Here is a 22,322-nt window from a genome sequence, read left to right as displayed (position 1 = left end):
AGAAAGGTTCTATCAAGTTCTATCGAGTTCTGTTTGTCATAAGGGTATGAGACACTGTGGATTTGTTATCATTGGGATTTTCTTCAGTATATTAGAAGTCTTCGCCCTTGCTTCTGTTCTTTTTCTTTCCTTTCCTTTGATACGCAATGTCTTCTATATATACGCTGTCTATTGTTCCATAATAACCATTTCCTCTCCACTTACAAGGAGACCATCACGCTGCTACTTCCTTGACCCCGTTGACCCTAACTGACACTAGAATCCCCTCCCGATTCTTATCGCAGACTAACTCGCCAGTCTCTACCACCACTGTATGGAGAAATTGCCAGCGCTAAACGATTATTCTGTAGTATTTAAACTGATGATGTTTTAAATCAGATTCTCTTGACTTGTGTAACAGCAATATTATGTTCTGGCTCGGTTGATAAATGGGATCGTGACGAGAAGGTATTGTGCAGTCGAACTAGGATTTGTAATGGGTTTTCTTTTATGTTCTTTTGGTTTCCGTTACGCGAAGTATTAGTGATCAACGGACTAAGGGTTTGATATATAAGGGAGCGTTGTTTCGTTTCTTTTCATGTTTTCCTTCCTTTCCTTTTCTCTTCACGGAACCTCCTGTATCTACCCTCGCAACACCAAAACTTTCGAACGATAAAACTTTTGGCCTGCACTCTCGATAAAACTTTTACTCGAACACGATCCTGTATGTCAATAGACTCCGTAATCTATTGGTATCTTATCGCACATCTGTTCGTACGCGAAGTCATCCACGCTCTAGTCCCTGAGTTGTGAACTTTCTACCCCTCAAGCCCTCGCCTAAGTCTCGCGACCGCAGCGAAACCAACCAACAACCTGGCCTCACCACCCAACCCACCAAACACCGCGGGCAGGAAAAGAACTCTATCAGAAGTCTTCCCAAACCCAACTCGAACCGGAACATCAATCATGTCCCAACAAGCCTCTCTGAGCTCCTGGTTTGCAGGAGCCCCCCCCCAGGAACCCCAGCCCCCCCACGTTTTGCCGACACCCAATCCAGTCAATCCACCCAACAAACACAGTCCACCACGATCGAGCAAACCCAACCCAGCGGCGAACCCTTCTCTATCTTCGCCGAATATACCCAATACAATGAACCATACGCACCAAAGTATGACTACATCAACCCTAGCATCGTCCCCCAAGAAACCCATGCCAGAATGGATCTCAATTACATCTCGTGGGTAATTAGAAATGCCCTCACCGTGGCGCTCAAACCCCTCAACAAGGCAACCGAACAAACCAACAAGAATCTGAAAGCCACCATCGAAGTCCTATCCGTCCAAAATGAATCCCTCAAGCACACCGTCGACACCCTGGCCAAACAAATGTTCGAAATGACAAAGAACCAGGACAAAACATCCGAGAAACTCCACCGCCTACAACACCAACTCACCAATCTCTCCATCAACAGGCACAACAACCAAATGGCCGCCGAAGGAAGAACTGCCACAACCACCGCCGCCGTCACCGCTGCCACCATCCCCGCCCCTCCCCCCGCACCCATCAATAACTCGAACCATGCTCAACATCAACCAAAAGGAAAAGGAAAAGAAACACCAATCCCACAAGCACCAAAATCCTACGCATCCATCGCAGCAGGAAACGCCAACCCCGAATACACCATGGTCACAAACAGGAGGAAGCCCAAACCTAAGGTGGACCCACTATTCAAACCAGAAGTCACCAAAATCAACAGGGAAATAGTCATCGAAACAAATAAAGAATCACCAGTCACCCCCTCCGACATCAGAACAAGAATCAAGTCAAAAATCGAAAACCCAGACTGCCAGCTTATCGCCGCCAGGAAAACCTCAAAGAACAACATCGTGCTAGAAACCAAATTTGCTACCCCCGCCTCAAAAGTCTTCGAATACAAACAAGAAATTGAATCAGCCCTAAGAGAACTCAAGGTCCCCTTCGTTGACATAAGGGTCAACTCCAGATGTTCCAAATTTATCGTACACGGAATCCCAACAACAATCGGAGACGGCTATGAAGCAGGACAGGTCATGGCCTCAGAAGTCAGAAGCAACTACGGAACCACCTTCGAAATGGCACAAATCCCCAGATGGCTAAGCAGACCTGAGGCTAGAGCAGGGAAAACGCACTCGTCAATGATCATCGCACTCCCAGGACAATATACAAAAGACAACCTCGGACTGAGATATCTTACCCTATTCGACCGGCAATGCAAAATCGACAACTACCTCCCAGCCAACCCAGAAACCCAATGCTCCAAATGCTTAGAATATGGCCACCGACACGAAAGATGCTCCCACCAAACCGGGAGATGCGGACACTGTGCAGAGGACCACCAAACAAAGGAACACCCATGCTCAGAATGCCCAGGAGGCACCAGATGCATCCATACACCCATCCGATGCTACCACTGGAAGGCCCCACACAAAGCAACAGACGCCAATTGCCCAGAACGTACCAAAGCCCGCATCATAAACAAACTTGGACCAGACACAAACCCAAGCCCACTACCAATACCCATCGTCATCCCGGCCCAAGACCCCCCCCAAGAAGATGCAGCCATGGATAACACCCAATGAGTCACATCAAAAGAACAACGGCCATCGCACAGCAACTGAACTGTGCGAAAAACGAGCTTACAACAAAGTCAGTAGTGGAGGAAGCAGAACAGGACCACAACATACTTTTCCTTTTGTTACAAGAACCATGGAACAACAAAGACGGCCACCCACCGGAATCCCCTCTCTTTTACCTATTCACAGCCAGCAACAAGGGCACTAAAGCCGCCACATACATCAGGAAACACGCCAACCTAAAACCAAAACACCACTACACCCACAGTAATTTCATCGTCTCCGTCACGGTGGAAATCCAGAATCAGAAAACACAGATCCTCAACATATACTCACCAGGACGAAGCGGACCCTTCGCAGAAATCTCCAGACAGATAACCACCATCCAAAACTGCCTCGTCATGGGAGACTTCAACAGCCACCACCAACTCTGGTATGGGCACAGATCCCACGACTACACCAACACAATCAGAACGGACAAACCCGGATCCAGGAAAATAAAGAGATGGATCGATCGACAAAGGCTATCCCTACTTAACGAACCAGGCGAATTCACACATTTCCCCAGAAACAACAACAGACCGACCATCATTGACTTGACTTTAGTCAAAGGACCAGTACTGGACCATGACGTCCGGTGGAACATTGACCGACATGGAGCCGGATCCGACCATGGGAAAACCATCCTACAACTACAAATAGAGAAGCCCCCCCACACCCCCAGGAGACTATGCCACCGAACGAATTGGGGAAAACTGGAAGAGAACATCTCAGGCCTCCAGTTCCCCCCCGAAGCATGGGAATGCCAGAACCACACAAAGCAATCGGTCGACTTCATACTCGAACATATAGATAACCTGATAGATCAGGTGACCCCATGGAGCCAAGGACACATCAAATCTAAGAAATGGTGGACCCCAGAGCTGAAAGAAATCAAATCAACCCTCAACACACTAGAAAGGAAAGCCAGAAACACCCAAAAGGACGAAGATAGGGAATCTTTCAGGAAAACCAATAGAAGATGGACGGCAGCAATCCGAAAAGCCAAAGCGGAACAAAGGGAAAAAGAACTCACAGAGGCCAAGGGAAGTGCCATCTGGAAACTAATCAACACGGGGAAAAGAAGGGACATTACAATCCCAACTATACAAGGTGAAGAAACGTTTGCGGGGAAGTGCCAAGCTCTGAGAGCCCAACTCTTCCCCACAAATTGGACGTCCCCCAACAACCCCCCACTCCAAATCAGACCCCCATCCTTTGACCTTAGTGACGATTTCCAGGAAGTAACAACAGAAGAAATCACGTCCGCAATCAAATCATGCCCAGCACATTCGGCCACTGGCCCTGACAACATACCATATCCTTTCATACAGGCAACAATTAAGTCAAACACCCAACTCTTCCAGGACATGTTCTCAGCCATGCTCCGACATGGAGTCCAACCGGACCGATGGAAAGTGGCAAAATGCATACCAATCCCGAAACCAGGAAAATCCGACTACTCATCGGCCAAAGCCTACCGACCCATCTCCCTACTACAATGCTTTAGCAAAGTACTGGAAAAGATAGTGGCAACAAGATTATGCACTGCCGGAACCATCCTGGAAACCCTTAGTAAAGACCAATTCGGAGGCAGACCAACTATCTCAGCGATCGATGCCTTACTCCGCACGCTCACGCCCATCCAACAAAACCTCCTGATCAAGCGAACTACAGGAACTACCCCAGACAGACCAGCACTCCTCACAAACGACTTACAAGGAGCCTTCAACTGTGTCGACCACTTCCTACTCGCCGAGATCATGACCCAACAAAGATTTCCAACATACCTGACGACCTGGTGCAAGGAATTCAACACCAATCGAACACTCCAATTCCAATTTAACCACGAACTGGAACCACCACGACCATATTCCTCAGGACTACCCCAAGGATCCCCCCTATCCCCAGTACTATTTATGATATACGCCGGGGTAATAACAGACCCCACCAACTCTCCCAAAGAAATCAACACCACCTACATCGACGACGACGCACTCATCCAACTCGCGAAGTCCCCTCTCTTCATCACCAAAAGACTCAACGAAAGGATGGAAGAAAGAATTAAGAAAGCAGAACCCTTAACATCAAATATGAACCCCAAAAATCCGACCTCGTCTTCTTCAAACCCACAACATCAAGCACCCCGGACCCTAAGAACTCGGTAAAAATCGCAAAAGAAGAAATCCACCCCAAAGATAGACTCAAATACGTAGGAGTCTGGCTGGACTCAACGCTCTCCTTCCGACCACACATCGAAGAAACCATCGCCAAAGGCCTCATAGCCCTAGGCAGAATCAGAAACATCGCCTACCTCCCAGGATCAACAACAAAATCCATCCACCACCTCATCGTCCAAGGCTTCCCCCCACCATCCTATGGGGATCGGAGGCATGGTGGACAGGAGCCGACCACATCCTCCGATTATTATCCCCCCTCTACAACGAAGCCGCCAGGATTATAACAGGCCTACCCCGCTGGACCAAAACCGAAAAACTACTGAAAGAGGCAGCACTTCCCCCACTCGAACACCTCCTCAACCACAAATCGCGGAAATACGGGACGCGCATCCTCTGCCACCCTGCGGACCACCCACTCAACGAAGGACTCATCCAACTCCTCCCCACCAGAATAAAAAACATTAAAGGCACAGGCCTACATCGGATTGCATCACTCATGCTACCCTTTCAGGAACCAGGTAACCACAGAGAAAGATGGATACAAAACGATACCCTCACCAAACGCATGATAGAAGAATGGAACTCCATCCCACTCATCAACTACCACGAACCAGGAACCCTAAAAATCCCACCAAAGCGAGCAAAACTCCTCCGATCCAAAGCAAAACTCATCCACCGCATACGATGTCAAGTCACTAGGATAGACAGATATGCAGCATTTACGGAACCTGAACCCTGCCAATGCGGCTCGGAACAATCCTCCAAACACACCATGATCGACTGCCCACGATGGACACAACTACGAAGGCCACTTATGGACAAAATCCCGGGGCCGCCCACTTGGGAAAACTGGCTATTCACCAACCTCAACGTAGACCTGATGCTACAGTTTGCAACAAAAACCAACCTACTCGACTGGTACGAAATGGACGAGGAGGACCCGGAGGAATGATGATCGGTTTCTTTGGTTTTTCTCCTTTCTTTTCTGTACCTTCTTCTAAATTTCTTTCATCGTTTCCTTTGTTTCTCTCTTATGTTTGGCGGAGGGTCCGGCGTGCGATAAGTCCTGTACTTCAAAGCAATATAAAAATCCAATCCAATCCTGTATTTACCCTCGCAACATCAAAACTTTCGAACAACAATAACTTTTGGCCTGCATTCTCGATAAAACTTTTACTCGAACACGATCCTGCATGTCAGTAGACCGCGTAATCTACTGGTATCTTATTGCACATCTGTTCTTACACGAAGTTATCTACGCCCTAGTCCCTGAGTTGTGAACTCTCTACCCCTCAACCCTCGCTTACGCCTCGCGACCGCAGCGAACAAACAACAACCTGGCCTCACCAAATCCATTCATTTACCAAACACTGCAGCCAGAAAGAGAACTCTATCAGAAGTCTCCCCCAACCCAATTCGATCCGGAACATCAGTAATGTCCAACAAGCTTCTCTGAGCTCCTGGTTTGGAGGAGCCCCCCCACCCGGAACCCCGGCACCCCCCCGCTTTCCCGACACACAATCGACCCAACAGACACAATCCACCGCAGAAGAACAGACGCAACTTGCCAATGAACCGTTCTCAATCTTCGCCGAACATACCCAATACAACGAACCATATGCCCCAAAGTATGACTACATCCACTCCAGCATTGTTCCCGAAGAAATCCACGCCAGAATGGACCTAAACTACATCTCTTGTGTAGTCAGAAACGCCCTCACCGTAGCACTTGAACCCCTCAACCAAACGACCGGACAAATCAACAGGGACCTGAAAGCCACCATCGAAGTCCTATCCAGCCAGAACGAATCCCTTAAACATACTGTCGACGTCCTGGCCAAACAAATGTTTGAAATGACAAAGAACCAGGAGAAAACTTCCGAAAAACTCCACCGTCTCCAACAACAGCTCACCAAACTCTCCACCAACAGGCCAAGCAACCAAACAGTGGCCGAAGGAAGAGCTGCCGCAATCGCCGCCGTTGCCGCTGTTACCGCCACCACCACCGCCGCTCCCACCACACCCGCTAACAACCCCAATCACGCCCAACAACCAAGAGGGAAAGCCAAGGAAACACCGATCCCAGCTGCACCGAAATCTTACGCATCCATCGCAGCAGGAAATACCAACCCTGAATTCACCACCGTCATGAACAAGAGGAAGACCAAACTCAAAGCAGACCCCCTGTTCAAACCTGAAATTACTAAACTCAACCGAGAAATCGTAATCGAAACAAACAAAGAACTCCCAGTTACCCCGTCCGACATCAGAGCTAAGATAAACGCAAAAATCCAAGACCCCGACTGCCAACTAATCGCCGCCCGGAAAACAACCAAGAATAACATAATCCTGGAATCAAAGTTCGCAACCCCAGCAACAAAAGTCCTTGAATACAAAAAAGAAATCGAATCCACCCTAAACGAACTAAAAATACCCTTCGTTGACATCCGAGTTAACTTCAGGTGGTCGAGATTCATCCTTCACGGTATCCCTACCTCCATAGTGGAAGCCTTCGACGCAGGACAATGTCTAGCCTCGGAAATCAGAAATAACTACGGCAACACCTTCGAACTGGCACAAATCCCGAGATAGCTATCGGAACCAAAAGCCAGAATTGGAAAATCTCACTCCTCCAGGATCATTGCCCTCCCCGGACAATTCACCAAAGAGAACCTCAGACTCTGATACCTCACCCACTTCGACAGAAACTGCAAAATTGACAGCTACCTTCCAGCAAACCCAGAAACCCAATGTGCCAAATGCATCGAATACGGCCATAGGCAAGAACGCTGCTCCAACAGCGGAAGATGCGGACACTGTGCCGAGGAACACCAAACCAAGGACCACCCATGTACAGAATGCGCCGGAGGTCTCAGATGCTCACACACACCCATCTGATGCTATCACTGCAAGGCCCCCCACAAAGCAACAGACGCCAACTGCCCAGAACGAACCAAAGTCTGAATCACGAACAGACTTGGACCAGACACAAACCCAAGCCCGCTACCAATTCCCGTAGTTATCCCGGCCCAAGACCCCTCACAAGAAGATGCAGTCATGGATAACACCCAATGAGTCACACCAAAAGGACCACAGCTATCGCACAGCAACTGAACTGTGCGAAAAACGAGCTTACAACAAAGTCAGTAGTGGAGGAAGCAGAACAGGACCACAACATACTATTTCTTTTGTTACAAGAACCATGGAACAATAAGGAGGCCCACCCACCGGAATCCCCCCTTTTCTACCTATTTGTAACGGGGTCTATGGACGTAGAGACTATAGTGCCAAGGAATACAACCGAGGCGAAGACGTAGCAATAGGTATTCGAGACTATGGACTATGGAGTGGCCCCACCTGGTATGACTAACTAGTTGTACCCTCTGACGAGGCATAAAACAAAGTAGTATTCGTGGAGTACATACAAGATAGATAGATAGATTTTATATTGCATAGAAGCACATAGCTTATCGCACGCCTACACTACCGCCAAAGACAAAAGAAAAGTAGGTACAAACATCGCGCGACATGGTGTAGATGAACAGAAACTAAGCGACGAACAAAGTAACAACACTACGGTAGAAATGAAATCCCAAAAGCTTCTCCGTCAAACATAAAGTCAATCGTCTATATACCCGTTCACCATAAACCAGGATCATTACCAATGCCTAATAGGAAGTACTGCACAAAGGCGAGGCGAGAGACCGCCGAAGCATCAGGTGCGAAAGCATAGGGAGGGGGTGTCGATGGGGTCCCTGGGAGTCTGCTCGTCAGGCAGCAGGGGGTTAAGGTAGGACTGGCACAGAGGCCAAGTGTAGATGGGGTGAGTGTGAGCCGCTACCTGTTGGTGGTCTTTACAGTGGTGACCTTCGAACTCGATTTCCGTAGTATATGGGGTGGTCGCAATCGTTGGTGCCGACCGTGTTTTGATGGGGTGGCCTCGGTTGTAGTACCGGGCCGATGGGGTTGGGTGAGCGGGGAAGCCGACTCGGTTAAAGTGGGTTGCCTGGCTAGGGCCTTAAAGCGGGGTAAGGCCCAACGAAGGGACTTCGCGTAAGGTAAGGAATGAATGTTTCGCGACCGTAAGGTCGCTAACACCGTGGATTATCGTAGGCTTTGGCAATAGGTCTGCGCTGACCTACAGACTATTGACAGAGTGCCAATACGACACAGAGAGGGGTAGCCTCGAAGGGCTGGTCGTTTGGGTGTCGCGATCGGGGGCGCCGACGGGTTTGGGGAGGGGTAAGAAGAAGGACGGCTCCTAGTGAAAGGCTTCAACTCGGTAGATAGGGGGACGTCTCGTTCAGGGCCTGAAGCAATTCGAGAATCAGGATGTCGAAACGGGAGGGGTTCCCATACCCTCGCGCGGTCGGGCGCGAGTAGATAGAAGATAGATAGATAGTTTTATATTGCTTTGAAGTACAGGACTTATCGCACGCCGGATCCTCCGCCAAAACATAGGAAAAACAAAAGGAGACAGAAAAGAAAAGAAGACGGAAAGCAATGAAAATCAAAGGAAGGTACAGAAAAGGAAAGAGAAAACAAAGAAACATTTCATCATTCCTCCGGGTCCTCCTCGTCCATTTTGTACCAGTCGAGTAGGTTGGTTTTTGATGCGAATTGTAGAATCAGGTCTACGTTGAGGTTGGTGAATAGCCAGTTTTCCCAGGTGTGCGGTCCTGGGATTTTATCCATAAGTGGCTTTCGTATTTGAGCCCATCGTGGGCAGTCGATCATGGTGTGTTTGGAGGATTGTTCCGAGCCGCATTGGCAGGGTTCAGGTTCCGTGAATGCTGCGTGTCTGTCTATTCTGGTGGCTTGGCATCGTATGCGATGTATGAGTTTCGCTTTGGATCGGGGAAGTTTTGCTCGTTTGGGGTGAATTTTAAGGGTTCCTGGCTCGTGGTAATTGGTGCATGGGATGGAGTTCCATTCTTCCAGCATGCGTTTGGTGAGGGTGTCGTTTTGGATCCATCGCTCTCTGCGGTTGCCTGGTTCTTGGAAGGGTAGCATGAGTGATGCTATTCGGTGTAGACCTGTGCCTTTTATGTTTTTTATTCTGGTGGGGAGGAGCTGTATAAGTCCTTCGTTAAGTGGGTGGTCGGCAGGGTGGCAGAGAATGCGCGTCCCGTATTTTCGTGATCTGTGGTTGAGGAGGTGTTCGAGTGGGGGGAGTGCTGCCTCTTTCAGCAGTCTTTCGGTTTTTGTCCAGCGGGGTAGGCCTGTTACTATCCTGGCAGCTTCGTTATAGAGTGGGGATAGTGATCGGAGGATGTGGTCGGCTCCCGTCCACCATGCCTCTGATCCCCATAGGATGGTGGGGAGGAAGCCTTGGACGATGAGGTGGTGGATGGATTTTACTGTTGTCCCGGGGAGGTGTGCGATGTTTCTGATTCTGCTTAGGGCTTTAAGGCCTTTGGCGATGGTTTCTTCGATATGGGGTCGGAAGGAGAGTTTTGAGTCCAGCCAGACTCCAACGTATTTGAGTCTATCTATAGGTTGGATTTCTTCTTTTGCGATTATTACCGAGTTCCTGGGAGTTGGGGTGTTCAACGATATGGGTTTGAAGAAGACCAGGTCGGATTTCTGAGGTTCGTATTTGATGTTGAGGGGTGCTCCTTTCTTGACCCTTTCCGCCATTCTTTCGTTGAGTCTTTTGGTGATGTAGAGGGGGGACTTTGCGAGTTGTACGAGTGCATCATCGTCGATATAGGTGGTGTTGGTTTCTTTGGGGGAGTTGGTCGGGTCTGTTATCACCCCGGCATATATCATAAATAATACTGGGGAGAGGGGGGAGCTTTGGGGTAGTCCTGAGGCATATGGTTGTCGTGGTTCCAGTTCATGGTTAAATTGGAATTGGAGTGTTCGGTTGGTGTTGAATTCCTTGCACCAGTTGGTTAGGTAGGTCGGGAATTTTTGTTGGGTCATGATTTCTGCAAGTAGGAGGTGGTTGACGCAGTTGAAGGCTCCCTGTAAATCGTTTGTGAGGAGTGCTGGTCTGTCTGGAGTGGTTCCTGTGGTTCGTTTGATTAGGAGGTTTTGTTGTATGGGCGTAAGGGTCCGTAGTAGGGCATCGATCGCTGAGATTGTTGGTCTTCCTCCAAACTGGTCTTTGCTAAGGGTCTTCAGGATGGATCCGGCGGTGCATAGTCTTGTTGCCACTATCTTTTCCAGTACTTTGCTGAAGCATTGTAATAGGGAGATGGGTCGGTAGGCTTTGGCTGACGAATAGTCGGATTTTCCTGGTTTCGGGATCAGTATGCATTTTGCCGCTTTCCATCGGTCCGGCTGGACTCCATGTCGGAGCATGGCCGAGAACATGTCTTGGAAGAGTTGGGTGTTTGCCTTGATTGTTGCCTGTATAAACGGGTATGGGATGTTATCGGGTCCGGTCGCCAAGTGTGTCGGGCATGATCTGATTGCGGATGTAATTTCTTCTGTTGTTACTTCCTGGAAATCGTCACTAAGGTCAAAAGAGGGGGGTCTGATTTGGAGTGGGGGGTTGTCGGGGGACGTCCAATTTGTGGGGAAGAGTTGGGCTCTTAGAGCTTGGCACTTCCCGCAAACGTTTCTTCACCTTGTATAGTTGGGATTGTAGAGTCCCTTCTTTTCCCCGTGTTGATTAGTTTCCAAATGGCGCTCCCCTTGGCTTCCATGAGTTCTTTTTCCCTTTGTTCTGCCTTGGCTTTTCGGATTGCTGCCGTCCATTTCCTGCTGGTCTTCCTGAAGGATTCCCTGTCTTCCTCCTTTTGGGTGTTTCTGGCTTTCCTTTCTAGTGTGTGGAGGGTTGATTTAATTTCCTTCAGCTCTGGAGTCCACTATTTCTTAGATTTAAGGTGTCCTTGGCTCCATGGGGTTATTTGGTCTATCAAGTTATCTATGTGTTCGAGTATGAAGTCGACCGATTGCTTTGTGTGGTTCTGGCTTTCCCACGCTTCGGGGGGAAAGTGGAGGCTTGAGATATTTTCTTCCAGTTTTCCCCAATTCGTTCGGTGCCATAGTCTCCTGGGGATGTGAGGGGGCTTCTCTATTCGTAGTTGTAGGATGGTTTTCCCGTGGTCGGATCCTGCTCCATGTCGGTCGATGTTCCAGCGGACGTCGTGGTCCAGGATTGGTCCTTTGACTAGTGTCAGATCGATGATGGTCGGTCTGTTATTATTTCTGGGGAAGTGTGTGAATTCGCCTGGTTCATTGAGTAGGGATAGCTTTTGTCGGTCAATCCATCTTTTTAGTTTCTTGGATCCGGGTTTGTCTGCTCTGATTGTGTTGGTGTAGTCATGGGATCTATGCCCATACCATAATTGGTGGTGGCTGTTGAAGTCCCCATGACGAGGCAGTTTTGGATGGTGGTTATTTGTCGGGAGATTTCTGCGAAGGGTCCGCTCCGCCCTGGTGAGTATATGTTGAGAATTTGTGTTTTTTGGTTCTGGATTTTCACCGTGACGGAGACGATGAAGTTGTTGTGCGTGTAGTGGTGTTTTGGTTTTAGGTTGGCGTGTTTTCTGATGTATGTGGCGGCTTTAGTGCCTTTGTTGCTGGCTGTGAATAGATAGAAAAGGGGGGATTCCGGTGGGTGGCCGTCCTTATTGTCCCATGGTTCCTGTAACAAAAGAAAAGTATGTTGTGGTCCTGTTCTGCTTCCTCCACTACTGACTTTGTTGTGAGCTCGTTTTTCGCACAGTTCAGTTGCTGTGCGATAGCCATGGTTCTTTTGGTGTGACTCATTGGGTGTTATCCATGGCTGCATCTTCTTGTGGGGGGTCTTGTGCCGGGATAACTACGGGAATTGGTAGCGGGCTTGGGTTTGTGTCTGGTCCGAGTCTGTTTGTGATTCGGACTTTGGTTCGTTCTGGGCAGTTGGCGTCTGTTGCTTTGTGGGGGGCCTTGCAGTGATAGCATCGGATAGGTGTGTGTGAGCATCTGAGACCTCCGGCGCATTCTGTGCATGGGTGGTCTTTGGTTTGGTGTTTCTCGGCACAGTGTCCGCATCTTCCGCTGCTGGAGCAGCGTTCCTGTCTATGGCCGTATTCAAGGCATTTGGCACATTGGGTCTCTGGGTTTGCTGGGAGGTAACTGTCGATTTTGCAGTTCCTGTAGAAGAGGGTAAGGTATCGGAGGCCGAGGTTTTCTTTGGTGAATTGTCCAGGGAGGGCAATGATCATGGAAGAGTGTGACTTTCCGATTCGGGCTTCTGGTTTTGATAGCCATCTCGGGATTTGTGCCAGTTCAAAAGTGTTGCCGTAGTTGTTTCTAATTTCCGATGCTAGGCATTGTCCTGCGTCTAAGGCTTCGCTTATGGAGGTGGGGATGCCATGGAGGATGAATTTTGACCATCTGGAGTTAATTCGGATGTCGACGAAGGGTATTTTTAGTTCGTTTAGGGTGGATTCGATTTCTTTTTTGTATTCAAGGACTTTTGTTGCTGGGGTTGCGAACTTTGATTCCAGGATTATGTTATTCTTGGTTGCTTTCCGGACGGCGATAAGTTGGCAGTCGGGGTCTTGGATTTTTGCATTTGTCTTAGCTCTGATGTCCGACGGAGTAACTGGAAGTTTCTTGTTTGTTTCGATTACGATTTCCCAGTTGAGTCTAGTAATTTCAGGTTTGAAGAGGGGATCTGCTTTGGGCTTGGTTTTTTTCTTGTTTGTAACAGTCGTGAATTCGGGGTTAATATTTCCTGCTGCGATGGATGCATAGAATTTCGGTGCAGCTGGAGTCGGTGTTTCTTTAGCTTTCCCTCTTGATTGTTGGGCATGGTTGGGGTGGTTGGCTGATGTGGTGGGGGCGGCGGTGATGGTGGCAGCGGCGGCGGCAACGATTGCGGCGGCGGCAAAGATTGCGGCGGCTCTTCCTTCGGCAGCTACTTGGTTATTGGGCCTGTTGTTGTAGAGGTTGGTGAGCTGATGTTGGAGGCGGTGCAGTTTTTCGGATGTTTTGTCTTGATTCTTTGTCCTTTCAAACATTTGTTTGGCCAGGACGTCGACGGTGTGTTTGAGGGAATCGTTTTGGGTGGATAGTGAAGTTTGTAGTGTGGGAGAAAATGACTTGAGTGTGGTTTGAACACGTGACCTTGAGGGAGGATGAGGTTTGTAGTGCGAAGAAGATACTATTGCGCCGCTAAGGTTCCAGCGACAATGTGGGTGTTTGAGCGCTCTATATATACAGATATTCTAATACCACGTGATCCCCTGATTACATAGTCCCTGACACTAAGCCTTGTCTGAATCCCTGTTCCTTCTATGAGTCATCCCTTATACATGAGTAATTCCATACATAACCGATGTCGCAATGCCCTATTTCTACACTTCCCCTCACTTGCCACATCGTATCAATTCTGACAATTTTTGGTGAGCTGGTTTCGGTAGTCCTTTGGTCATTATGTCTGCAACATTGTCTTCGGTTGGGACATAGAGGAGTTTGAAGGTTTCGGCTTCGAGTTGTTCACGGGTGTAGTGATAGTGAACGTCGATGTGTTTGGACCGGTCGTGGATACGTGGGTTCCGACAGAGTTCAATGGACCCTATGTTGTCGGCGTGGATGTTGCATTGGTATTGTTGTTGGAGTTCGCATAAGGCGTTGCGAATCCATACCAGTTGTCGAGCTGTTAGGGACAGAGCCATATATTCGGCTTCTGTTGTTGAGACTGCGACTGATTTCTGCTTCCAGCTTCTCCAGCTTATGGCTGATTTTCCTAGTCTGAACACGTATCCTGAGAACGATTTTCTGTCATCTAAGTCTGAAGCGTAGGAACTGTCTGAGAAACCATCGAGTATTCTAGTGTTTCCTTTCGGGTAGAACAGGTTCCAGTCTTTGGTTCCGTTGAGGTATCGGAGAGTTCGTTTGGCTGCTCGTAGGTGGTCCTCAGTTGGGCATGAGGAGTACTGAGAGAGGGCAGTAACGGTATGGGTGATATCAGGTCTGGTTGCTATGCTGGCGTACATGAGTGATCCAATTATGGATTGATACTCAGTTGGTTTCTCGATTTGATCTTCTGGTTCTCCTTTACGAATACTCAGATTTGGTTCGAGTGGTGTCCCAACTGGTTTGCAGTTATTCATTCCAAATTTGTCTAGGATTTTGTTGATGTATGCTAGTTGTGACAACGTGATACCGTTCTTTGTTACCGTTATTTCTATTCCCAGTAGGAATTTCGCATTACCGAGATCCGTACATTCGAAATCTGCCTTAAGTAGTTGTCTGATTTCGTTTCTGAATGGGGAGTCGGGTCCGAATATCATGATGTCGTCAACATACACCGATATGTATAGTTGGTGTTTCTTATGTATGAAGACACATGGGTCGAATTTGGCTGGGACAAATCCTTTCCGTTGAAGGGAGTCTGCTAGGCAAGCGTACCATTCACGGGGTGATTGTTTTAGTCCATATATGCATTTTCGAAGTTTACAAACATTGTGGTCCTGCCTGTAGCCTTCAGGTAGTTCCATGTAGATTTCCTCCTTAAGTATACCATATAGGAAGGCTGACTTGACGTCCATTTGTTGTGGTATCCAACCGTTGTGTGCGGCTAGTGCAAGTAGGAGTCTTAGGGAATCGTATCGGGCAACGGGGGCGAAGGTTTCATCATAGTCTTGATACTGTACTTGGGTGAAGCCTTTGGCGACGTATCTAGCTTTGTATCTTTCGATTGTTCCGTCCGCGTTGTGTTTTACCTTAAATACCCATTTTCCTCTGACTACTGCTCGGTTGGTTGGTCTGTCGACAATGTCCCAGGTGTGGGCCTTGTCGAGGGCGTCTTTCTCTGTCTGTATTGCCTTCTTCCATAGGTGTTGATCATCGCTTTTCATTGCTTGATTGAAGGTGGTAGGTTCAGTTACTAGGTGTACCCGATGTATGGTGGAATCCAGGTTGTCGTACTGGCTTTGGAGCTTTGCTTTGTCCTTTTTGTGGTCTAGACTGGCTGCTTCCATTGCTAGTTGCTTGGTTTGTTCGTCCATATCTTCATCGGCTAGTATCTCTGATACCTCCTTGTCATAGGTGGTTCCTAATTCCGATATTTTCAGTCGGATTTCCTTCCTTTTCCCTTCGATATCAAGTGCTGCTTGTTTCTCCGTTCTTTCACGGATGCGATTCGATCTTCTTGTTGTGACAGGATGCGGGACTTCAGATTCTTTCTCCTTTTCGGTTGTTGGTTTCCAAGGTTTCGATTTCCTTGGTGGTTCCGGGGGAGGTGTTTCTGTGTTTTCCTGATTAGCTTCCTGTTTATTACTTTGTTCGAGGTGACGTCCAGGAGTGGGCCTCGTAAGCCCGGCCCCCAGTCTACTTGCGTCTGTTTCAAGGTCTTCTTCGAGTGCTGACGATTCGGGTTCTTGATCAGGCCTGTCTTCTGATTCATATCCGTCGTCTGTCGGTGCAGGTGCCGCTTCTGGTTTCAGGATAGGGGTGTAGTCGAGTTCCACGGAGACTTCCCCTGATTCAGGAGGGGGGAATGTGACATCTCGACTTACAACTAACCTATTTTGTGATCCTATCCAGGTGCGGTAATGTTTGGTACTGTCTGAGTATCCGACGATGATTCCTTCGTGTGCTCGGGGTGCTAGTTTGCTTCCTGCTGGCCTAGAGTTTTCTGGGATGTGGACATAGCATTTCTTTCCGAATGGTTGAAGGTGTTGGATACTCGGCTTTGAACCTTTCAGGGCTTCGAAGGGGGTCTTTCCCTTTAGCGTACTGTGGGGTAGCCTATTTTTGAGGTAGACAGCTGTTGAGTATGCTTCACCCCATAACGATTTAGGATGGTCCATGATCATGCACCTGACCATTGTTGTTATCGTCCTGTTGAATCGTTCTGCAACTCCATTTGATTCAGGAGTGTATGGGGGAGTCTGTTCGTGGACTATTCCTTGTAGGTTGAAGTAATCCATTGTGTCTTTGTTGACGTATTCACCACCACCGTCCGTTCTAAATCTCAGTATTGTTGTATTGTACTGTTTCTCGATTTTCGTGACGTAGTCTTTGATGGCTTTTATCGCATCGTCTTTCTGTTTTAGCAGATATATCCAGGCGAAGCGGGTATAGTCGTCAATGAAGGACATATAGTACAGGGCTTTTCCTTGCGATTGTGTGCCGAATTTTCCAGATAGGTCAGAGTGGATTATTTCGAATGCTCGCTGGGATCTTGTACTAATTGGTGCAGGTTTCTTGTGCACACTTTTTGATAGTGCGCATTGACTGCAATGGAATGTTTCTGGTTTGGGGGGTAGCTTATGGATGTCTTCGTACAAGTTTTCTAGTGTCGCAGGGTGGCCTAGTGCTTGATGCCATTCAGAGTAAGTGGTCAAGCGAACTGTATTGCTAACTACTTGTACATTCCAAAGTCCCTTATCCAATTTCGCCCAAATTATTCCTTTCTTTTCTTTCGTGACCAATTTGTTTCCTCCTCCTGACTCTGTTCTAAACCCCTTTTCGTCGAGTATTGTTTCTGAGACCAATCCCACATTTCCCATGGTTGGGACCAGCAGCACGTCGGTGAGGACAACGGTGGATTTATCTCCATTCGGAAGGTAGCATTCGAAACTAGCGCTTCCCAATCCGGTGACAGCGTGGATGGTGCCGTCGGCTGTTCGGACTGTGCTGGTGTGAGAACGGATGTTGAAGAGTTGGTCTTTGAAAGGTGTTACGTGAGAAGTAGCTCCAGAATCAAGGATCCAGGTAAGGGGCAGAGAGGGTGAAGTATCGGTGCGTACCATGCATACTGTTGTGGGTGATTCGTTGATAACTACCGACGCTGAGTTATCTCTGCCTGGTCTCCTTCTGTTTGAATCCCTTGTCTTGTTCTGTTCTTTGAGCTTTCTACACTCCTTGTACTCGTGGCCCTGGTACGGGTTATTCCGTTTCTTGCACCAGGTGCATTCCTTGCCGTTTGGTGTTGGGGTACTCCTGGTATGAAGTACCCTGTTGTTGCCAGTGAGAGGGGTTTCCTCTTGTAGGTTTTGTAGCCGTTGGCGTACATCTTCGTATGTAACATCCTGTTTGGTCTGGATGTTATCGACGACGTTGCTCATCGACTTCGGCAGTGAGGCAAGTAGGAATGCTGCCATTGCTTCGTTGGATTTGGTGAGGGGTAGCAGGGCCTGAGCGAGTTTGTGGTCGCCGCTCTGACACCTGGTCTTGAGAGTGTTCCAGTTCGTGTTGAAGGTCTCGAGATGCTCGGTTAAGTTACCGTTGTCTTGCATCTTCGTGTCTATAACACGGCTGAGGAGGGTGATCGTCGTGTTTGGTGATACGCGATCGTAGAGGTCTTTGAGCGCCTTCCATGCGTGGTATGCATTTTCGGCGGAGACGACTGTTGGTTGTATGTCTTCGGCTACAGCTCCGATGAGAAGGCTGTGCATTTGTTTTCGGGCCTTTTTGATTTCGGCCTTGGTGAGGTCTGTGTCATCTTCTGAGGGGTTTTCGATGCTCAATGCTTCCCACCAGTCTGCTGCATCGAATGTAATCCTCCAGGCAGACGCCCAAGTTTGGTAGTTGGATTGTCCCTTTAATTTTGGGAGTCCATCAAACTTGATGCGAATGTTACTGGGGCTCGTGTTGTCTGAGGACTTAACCTCCACGGCCTTGGATGATTCTCCAGCATCAGACATGATGTTGTATGAAGTGTAATTGAGTTAAGCGACGGTGGCGAGTGTTGTGCGGATTTTATTTGGCAAAACCCGGGCTCATAACCTGAAGTTTGTAGTGTGGGAGAAAATGACTTGAGTGTGGTTTGAACACGTGACCTTGAGGGAGGATGAGGTTTGTAGTGCGAAGAAGATACTATTGCGCCGCTAAGGTTCCAGCGACAATGTGGGTGTTTGAGCGCTCTATATATACAGATATTCTAATACCACGTGATCCCCTGATTACATAGTCCCTGACACTAAGCCTTGTCTGAATCCCTGTTCCTTCTATGAGTCATCCCTTATACATGAGTAATTCCATACATAACCGATGTCGCAATGCCCTATTTCTACAGATAGGACTTCAATGGTGGCTTTTAGGTCCCTTTTTATTTGTTCGGTCGTTTGGTTGAGGGGTTCGAGTACTACGGTGAGGGCGTTTCTAACTACCCAAGAGATGTAGTTCAAGTCCATTCTTGCGTGGGTTTCTTCAGGAACGATGCTGGGGTGGATATAATCATATTTTGGGGCGTATGGTTCTTATATTGAGTATGTTCGGCGAAGATGGAAAAAGGTTCGTTACCGAGTTGGGTCTGTTTTACCGTGGTGGATTGTATTTGTTGGGTCGATTGGGTGTCGGGGAAACGGGGGGGTGCCGGGGTTCCTGGAGGGGGGGCCCCTGGGAACCAGGAGCTCAACGAGGCTTGCTGGGACATCACTGATGTTCCGGATCGGATTGGGTTAGGAGAGACTTCTGATAGAGTCCTCTTTCTGCCCGCAATGTTTGGTGGGTTGGGTGGGCTTGGTGAGGCCAGGTTGTTGTTTTTCACTACGGTCGCGAGGCTTAAGCGAGGGTTGAGGGGTGAGGAGATCACAACTCAGGGACTAGAGCGTGAATAACTTCGCGTACGAACAGATGTGCGATAAGATACCAATAGATTACGCGGTCTATTGACATACAGGATCGTGTTCGAGTAAAAGTTTTATCGGAAAGGCAGGCCAAAAATTGTTGTTGTTCGAAAGTTTTAGTGTTGCGAGGAGTACAGAAGATAAATAGATAGTTTTATATCGCTTTGAAGTACATGACTTATCGCACGCCGACGCCTCCGCCTAAGACATAAGAAAGGACAAAAGGAAAAGAAAAACGGAAAAGCGAAAAAAAGGAAAGGAAAGGAAAGACATCGTGAAGAATCATAAGGCGGAACAGAAAAGGAGAAAAAGATAGAAAGAAATATCATTCCTCCGGGTCCTCCTCGTCCATTTCGTACCAGTCGAGTAGGTTTGTTTTTGCTGCGAATTGTAGAATCATGTCTACGTTGAGGTTGGTAAATAGCCAGTTTTCCCACGTGGGCGGTCCTGGGATTTTATCCATAAGTGGCCTTCGTATTTGAGCCCATCACGGGCAGTCGATCATTGTGTGTTTGGAGGATTGTTCCAAGCCACATTGGCAGGGTTCGGGTTCCGTGAATGCTGCGTGTCTGTCTATCCTGGTAGCTTGACATCGTATGCGGTGTATAAGTTTTGCTTTGGATCGGAGGAGTTTTGCTCGCTTTGGTTGGATTTTTAGGGCTCCTGGTTCGTGGTAGTTGGTGCATGGGATGGAGTTCCATTCTTCCAGCATTCGTTTGGTGAGAGTATCGTTTTGGATCCATCGCTCTCTGCGGTTGCCTGGTTCCTGGAAGGGTAGCATGAGTGATGTGATCCGGTGTAGGCCTGTGCCTTTGGTATTTTTTATTCTGGTGGGGAGGAGCTGTATGAGTTCTTCATTGAGTGGGTGGTCTGCGGGGTGGCAGAGGATGCGCGTTCCGTATTTTCGTGATTTATAGTTGAGGAGGAGTTCAAGTGGGGGGAGTGCTGCCTCTTTTAGTAGTCTTTCGGTTTTTGTCCAGCGAGGTAGGCCTGTTATTATCCTGGCAGCTTCGTTATAGAGTGGGGATAGTGATCGGAGGATGTGGTCGGCTCCCGTCCACCATGCCTCCGATCCCCATAGGATAGTGGGGAGGAAACCTTGGACGGTGAGGTGGTGAATGCATTTGACTTTTGATCCGGGGAGGTGGGCGATGTTTCTGATGCTGCCTAGGGTTCTGAGGCCCTTGGCGATAGTTTCTTCGATGTGTGGTCGAAAGGAGAGGTTGGAGTCCAGCCAGACTCCTACATATTTGAGTCTGTCTTTGGGGTGGATTTCTTCTTCTGCAATTATTACCGAGTTCTTGGGGTTTGGGGCGTTCGATGTTGTGGGTTTGAAAAAGACTAAGTCGGATTTTTGGGGTTCGTATTTGATGTTAAGGGGTGCCGCTTTCCTGACTCTTTCGTTCATTCTTTCGTTGAGTCTTTTGGTAATAAAGAGGGGGGACTTTGCTAGTTGGACAAGGGCGTCGTCGTCGATGTAGGTGGTGTTTGTCTCTTTGGGGGAGTTGGTGGGATCTGTTATTACCCCGGCGTATATCATGAATAGTAATGGCGATAGGGGGGACCCTTGGGGCAGCCCGGAGGTGTATGGTTGTGGTGATTCCAGTTCGTGGTTGAATTGGAATTGGAGTTTGCGGTTGGTGTTGAATTCCTTACACCATCTCGTTAGGTATGTTGGGAATCTTTGTTGGGTCATGATCTCGGCGAGTAGGAGGTGGTCGACACAGTTGAAGGCTCCTTGTATGTCGTTTGTGAGGAGCGCTGGTTTGTCCGGGGTGGCGGCTCCTGTGGTCCGTTTGATCAGGAGGTTCTGTTGGATGGGCGTGAGGGTACGGAGTAAGGCATTGATTGCCGAGATTGTTGGTCTGCCTCCGAATTGGTCTTTGCTAAGGGTTTCCAGGATGGTTCCGGCGGTGCATAGTCTTGTTGCCACTATTTTTTCCAGTACTTTGCCGAAGCATTGTAACAGGGCGATGGGTCGGTAGGCTTTGGCCGAGGAGTAGTCGGGTTTTCCTGGTTTCGGGATTGGTATGCATTTCGCCACTTTCCATCTGTCCGGTTGTACTCCGTGTCGGAGCATGGCCGAGAACATGTCTTGGAAAAGTTGGGTGTTTGCCTTGATAGTTGCCTGTATGAATGGATATGGGATTTTATCTGGTCCGGTGGCCGAGTGTGTTGGGCATGATCTGATTGCGGATGTAATTTCTTCTGTTGTTACTTCCTGGAAATCGTCACTAAGGTCAAAGGAGGGGGGTCTGATTTGGAGTGGAGGGTTGTTGGGGGACGTCCAATTTGTGGGGAAGAGTTGGGATCTTAGAGCTTGGCACTTCCCCGCAAACGTTTCTTCACCTTGTATAGTTGGGATTGTAATATCCCTCTTTTCCCCTTTATTAACTAGTTTCCAGATGACGCTTCCCTTGGCCTCTGTGAGTTCTTTCTCCCTTTGTTCTGCCTTGGCTTTGCGGATCGCTGCGGTCCATTTCCTGCTTGTTTTCCTGAAGGTTTCTCTGTCTTCGTCCTTTTGGGTGTTTCTGGCTTTCCTTTCTATGGTGTTGAGGGAGGATTTGAGTTTCTTGAGCTCTGGGGTCCACCACTTCTTGGACTTGAGGTGTCCTTGGCTCCATGGGGTGACCTGATCTATTAGGTTATCTATGTGTTCGAGGATGAAATCGACCGATTTTTTTGTATGGTTCTGACTTTCCCATGCTTCGGAGGGGAAATGGAGGCCTGAGATGTTTTCTTCCAGTTTCTCCCAGTTCGTTCGGTGCCATAGTCTCTTGGGGATGTGGGGGGTTTCTCTATTCGTAATTGCAGGATTGTTTTTCCGTGATCAGAACCTGCTCCATGTCGGTCGATGTTCCAGCGGATATCATGGTCCAGTACTGGTCCTTTCACAAATGTCAGATCGATGATGGTCGGTCTGTTGTTGTTCCTGGGGAAATGTGTGAATTCGCCTGGTTCGTTGAGTAGGGATAACTTTTGTCGGTCTG

This window comes from Morchella importuna, assembly GCF_003444635.1.
Source record: "Morchella importuna strain M04M26 chromosome Unknown Morimp01GS043, whole genome shotgun sequence".
Lineage (NCBI taxonomy): Eukaryota > Fungi > Ascomycota > Pezizomycetes > Pezizales > Morchellaceae > Morchella > Morchella importuna.
This window is presented reverse-complemented; position numbering follows the sequence as displayed.